General features: G+C 38.6%; 1 protein-coding gene across 6 annotated transcripts in view; it reads left to right on the plus strand.

Moving 5' to 3' along the window:
• TESK2 (testis-specific kinase 2) overlaps positions 1-6,000 on the plus strand; it is a 117,448-nt gene that overhangs the window by 23,105 nt on the left and 88,343 nt on the right. The gene's annotated exons all lie outside the window — the stretch shown is intronic.

A 6,000-nucleotide genomic window follows, 5' to 3' on the forward strand; every position in this document is an offset into this window, starting at 1 on the left:
ACTGTGTGGGTCAGTAGCCCCGTGAATTACAATTAGGATAATTTGTTGTTTTCTTTACCAAAAATTATTTTTAAAAATTATTTTGTCTTAAGTAACCTTATTTAGTTGTATAGCTGTAAAAATATCTGTTTGAGCAGTTGGTTTGGAAGGAACTTGGGCTCCTTCAGATTGTGACTGTCAGAGGTAGCGCACATTTTTATTTTATTTATTATTTTTAAAAATATTTAAAAAATATGTTTTATTGATTTTTTACAGAGAGGGATAGAGAGTTAGAAACATCGATCAGCTGCCTCCTGCACACCTCCTACTGGGGATGTGCCCACAACCAAGGTACATGCCCATGACCAGAATCGAACCTGGGACCTTTCAGTCCGCAGGCCAATACTCTATCCACTGAGCCAAACCAGTTAGGGCAGTAGCACACATTTTTAAATTAATCAGCCTGGTAATTTTGTTGGTTAAACTTGGGCTATGTTTATGGATTGTAAATGTCTTAGAACCTCAAAAACAATTAAATTGTTATTGGGTAACATGTATTTTAGGTTGCAATTAATTTATCATTGTTCTACAGATTAGCATGGTAGAAGTAGAAAGTTTTGAACATAAAGTTCTCTTTTAATGCCTGCATAATTATTGATTATGAGTAGAGATTATTATTATTTAAAAAAATTTTTTTAATTGATTTCAGAGAGGAAGGGAGAGGGAGAGAGAGCTAGAAACATCAATGATGAGAGAGAATCATTGATCGGCTGTCTCCTGCATGCCCCACACTGGGGATTGACCCTGCAACCCGAGCACGTGCCCTGACTGGGAATGGAACCCTGACCTCCTGGTTCATAGATTGATGCTCAACCACTGAACCACCTTGGCTGGACAATGAGTAGAGATTATTAATACTGGTTATAAGAAGAGAAAAAGAGAGACACAGAGATAGATAAGCTGGTACTTTTTTGTATTCTGGGAAAGGTATGTGTAGAAGAAAACCTAAATTCATTAGTTTTGAAGCATAGTTCTGTTTTTCCACACTGTATATTTGGGAATATACATTAATATTTTAAAAATGTATTTAAAAGATTGGTTTTATAGTCATTCCAGGTATTGATTTATTAAAAAACAACAACACAAAGAGATCTCCTCTTTTAGGTATATTCAGCTACTGTATTTCACAAAAATATGTTTAGCTAATTTGCTCTGTCAGTAAATAATTAAGACTGATGAACTAGGGCAGTGGTTCTCAACCATGGGCAGTTTTCCCTGCAAGGGATATTTGGCAATATCTGGAGATATTTTTGGATGTCACAATTGGGTAGTGGGTGTTACTGGCATCTAGTGCGTAGAGGCCAGAGTTGTTGCTAAATATCCTACAATGCACAGGAGAGTTCTCCACAACAAAATATGATCTGGCCCAAACTGTCAATAGTGCTAAGGTTATAAACTTCTGGTCTATAAGCATCAGAGAAGTTGAAAGTATTTTATGACCTATATTACTGAATTTGGGAAAATTTACTTTTATAAACAAAATGAGTTGGATTTATATACATTTAAAACTGTTTGTGAGCTTCATATATTTTCTTTTGATTATTAATTGTTTTCATTTTTTTAAAAACCATAAAACAGATTAATTTCATTGTTTCTAAGAAAATAACTTGGAATATTTTGGATGTTAGTGAAATCTACTTAGGGAAAAATCGAGTTGTGTGTAAACGGAGGTGGCGTGAGTGTACATTTGCAGAGTAAGGGAAAAAACCTTAAAACCAAAATGGCCCTAGTCTTTCATCCTCCGGTAAGTGGCAGATCTATTCAGCACCAGGGTAGCAGTGGCTGACAAACAAACATTTGTTTAATGTTTTAAATTAAGAGTGCTTCTGTTGGAATATAGTAGAAAGCTCTTACTTTCTTTTTACATTAGTGCTTGTTATATTTGGTAGTATACTTGGAAGGAGACTTTCTAGGAAGATGATTATTCCAGTCTATTGAGATAACTTAACTACCCTTTATTACCCCATAAGATAACTCTGTATTTTAGTATGTAATGTGAAAACTGTAAAACCTGGAATTGCATTCCAGAACAAAGTATCATTATATTTTTCTGAGAAATAATTCACATGTCATAAAAAATATAATCCATGATTTTTAGTATACAAGGTTCTGTATCCATCACCCTCTACTTTAAAAATATTTTTATCATCTTAGAAAGAAATCCTGTGCTTATTAATTTCTCTATAACCTCTCCAACACTTGTTACTTTCTTTCTCTCTTTTTCTTAATTAAGTCATTATAACCATACTAGTGGTGAAATAGTATCTCACTGTGGTTTTGATTTGCATTTCCCTAATGACTAGTGATGTTGAGCATTTTTTCAGTTGCTTATTGGCCATTTGTATATCTTCTTTTGAGAAATGTCTATTCAAGTTCTTTGCCTATTTTTGAATTGGATTGTTTGTTTTTATTTTTAACTAGAGGCCCAGTGCACGACATTCATGCACTGGGGGGAGTTCCTCAGCCCGACCTGCACCCCCTCGCAGTTGGACATCCCCCGAGGGGTCCTTAGTGCTGCTGCGGAGGCGGGAGAGGCTCCCGCCACTGCCACCATCGCTGTGCTCGTTAGCTGTGAGCCTGGCTTCTGGCTGACAGCCAGGGGGCAGCTTCTGCGTTGAGTGTCTGCCCCCTGGTGGTCAGTGTGCATCATAGCAACCGGTTGTTCCACCGTTTGGTCAATTTGCATATTAGGGTTGTATTATATAGGATTGTAGAAATTCTTTTTTTTTTAAAATATTTTATTGATTTTTTTATCGAGAGGAAGGGAGAGGGATAGAGAGTTAGAAACATCGATGAGAGAGAAACACCGATCAGCTGCCTCCTGCACACTCCCTACTGGGGATGTGCCCGCAACCAAGGTACATGCCCTTGACCGGAATCGAACCCAGGACCCTTGAGTCCGCAGGCTGACGCTCTATCCACTGAGCCAAACCGGTCAGGGCTGTAGAAATTCTTTATGTAGTATCCTTTGATGCATAGAAGTTCTTAATTTTGATGAAGTCCAATTTATTTTTTTTTCTATTGTTGTTTGTGTTTTTGGTGTCATATCCACGAAATTGTGGGCAAATTCATTGTTATGAAGATTTTTACCAATGTTTTCTTCTAAGAGTTCTATAGATTAGCTGTTAAGTTTTGATGCTATTGTAAATTGGATTTTTTTTCTTTGCTCTCTTTTGTAGATGTTAAAAAAGGAAATTTTTACTAAAACGAAAGTGACTATAATTAAAGGGGTTGTACAAAAAAACTAAGAGAGTGATCTTTGGTTTGGGAGGATTCTTATATGTACTCGTGCAACGAGGACCCTCCCTTTAACTTCAGCAGTGGGAGTATTGGAAGAATGCAATGGCTTAGATCAAGCGAGGAAAAGAATCCAATGGCAGGCCAAAGCCAGTTGGTGCTCTCCAAAGTGACAGCAGGGCATACTGCTTGGAAAAACACGCGCAGAAGTGCATCCTTTTTTCCTCAGAGGAGAACTTTATGTAAGGAGAATGCCCCAGCTACCCTGAGTTCTAGGGATAGGAAGTTGTTTGTAGCAGTTTTGTTATAGATGGAATTATTTCCTTAATTTCATTTTCAGATTGATAATAGCTAGTGTAGAAAAATAGTTGATTTTTATATATTTATCTTGTATCCTATAACCTTGCTGAGCTCTTTTATTAGTTCTAATAGTTTCTGTGGTGTGGATTTTTTAAAAGAATTTTCTGATCAATATAAATCTTTTACATAGGTGATCTCTTGAGAATCAATCTCCAAACACTCCTTGAGAAGATTATTTGAATTTCTTTGGAATCACTGGTTTTCTTGTTAACTAATATTGTACTAAAATGTGGCTTTCCACATGACCACATAAAAATATTTGGTCACTTTGAAAGTAGATTATATTCTAAAGGTATTTTTGTTAATGAAATCTTAGTACTGATTTGATCACCAAAACAAGCATTGCTTATCTTACTGCTCTTGAGGAGGTTTTCTTTTCTTCTGTACCTAGACCCTTGCAAGTCTGAGTTAAATGCCCATATTTCATAGAAACCTATGTTACTTTTATCATATTCTGTTGAAATTACCTGTTTAAGTATCTGTCATCCCACTTAGAATTAAGCTCCGTTAGAACAGGGATCATGTCTTACTTTTATTTCTCCAGGATACAGTATTGTGCCTGGCATAGAATAGGCATCCGTCCGTCCATCCATCCATCCATCCATCCATCCAGTATATTCTGGTTCTTCTGTATGCCAGGCACTACACTAAGTGCTAAGATACAGTGGTGATTAAGACTTGTGATTCCTGCCATTGAGAACTTTATAATCCTATATAATAAAAGGCTAATATGCAACTTGACCGAACGGCGGAACGACCAGTTGCTATGATGCGCACTGACCACCAGGGGGCAAATGCTCAATGCAGGAGCTGCCTCTGGTGGTCAGTGCACTCCCACAGGGGGAACACCACTCAGCCAGAAGCTGGGCTCATGGCTGGCGAGCACGGCGGCGGTGGGGGGAGCCTCTCCTGCCTCCATGGCAACACTAAGGATGTCTGACTGCCAGCTTAGGCTCATGCCCCATCAGTTGGACATTCCCCGAGGGCTCCTGGACTGGGAGAGGGCGCAGGCCGGGCTAAGGACCCCCCCCCAACCCCCCAGTCCCTGAGTCAACGAATTTCGTGTGCTGGGCCTCTAGTCTAATGATAAATATTTATATTAAATAATCAAAAGGGTAATGTAACACAAGGGAAGCATAGTATATTAGTTACCTATTGCTGCATAACAGTATTAACACAAACGCAGTGGTTTAAAAAAACACATGTTTATTATATCTGTTTCTGTGGTTCAAGAGTCCAGATATTACTTACCTGGGCTCCCTGCTTCAGGTTTCACAAAGCTGCAATAGGTGTCATCTGGGATTGCCATCATATCTATGCTCAACTGGGGAAGGATCTGCTACTAAGCTCATTAGGTTGTTTGGCAGCATTCATTTTCTTGCAGCCTGCTGAATTGAGGGCATCACTTTTTTTTAAAATATATATTTTTATTGATTTTAGAGAGAGGGAGAGAGAAATAGAAACATCGATGAGAGAGAATTATTGATTGGCTGCCTCCTGCATGCTCCCTACTGGTGATCAAGCCCGAAACCTGGCCATATGCCCTGACTGGGAGTCAAACCGTGACCTTCTGGTTCATAGGTCAATGCTCAACCACTAAGCCACATTGACTGGGCAGGCTTCAGGTTCTTGCTGGCGGCTGCCTTCAGTTCCTTGCCATGTGTCCCTTTCCATATGGCAGCTTGATTCTTCAAAGCCAGCAAGTGAGAGTTTCCTAGAAAGATAGGTTATAATCTTGTATAACATCATTATATTTAAGTTGAAGGTAATAGATGCTTTAAATTTAGATTAAAGTTACCTTTGCCATATTGTATTGATTAGAAGTAAGTAAATCCTGCCAGGCTTAAGGGGAGAAGACCACAATGGCACCAGGAAGCAAGAATCATGGAGGGCAACCTAAAGTCTGTTGGCTCATACAGGTTGCAGTGGGAGTATGAAAAGGCCGTAATCTAATTTGGAGAGGGAAGATGATCTTCTTGAGAAAGTGAAGTTTAAGTTGAGAACTGAAGGGTGAGTAGGAACTAGCTAAGTGAAGGAGTGGGTTGGAGATGAGCATTCCAAGGGGGAAGGAACAGTTTATTCACAGGCTTTATGTGAGAGAAGCCTGAGGTGCAGTAGAGGATCTAAAGAAGTCTGTAATGGCTAGAGCAGAGAGGGTTAAGGGGAGATTGGTAAGAGATGAAATGGTGCTGCAGAGGTAAGTAGGGATTTATTGTTCAGGACATCATCATCTGTAGAGGTCCTCAAGGATGAGGGTTTTGGAATTTATCTTAAGAGATTTGCTTTTAAACAAGGATTTAATATGTTCTGTTATGCATTATAATAAAACGTTTACTCTGACTATAGTTATCAAATGATTGGAGA

This window comes from Myotis lucifugus, unplaced genomic scaffold (genome assembly GCF_000147115.1).
Source record: "Myotis lucifugus unplaced genomic scaffold, Myoluc2.0 scaffold_222, whole genome shotgun sequence".
In the NCBI taxonomy this organism is placed as follows: Eukaryota; Metazoa; Chordata; class Mammalia; order Chiroptera; family Vespertilionidae; genus Myotis; species Myotis lucifugus.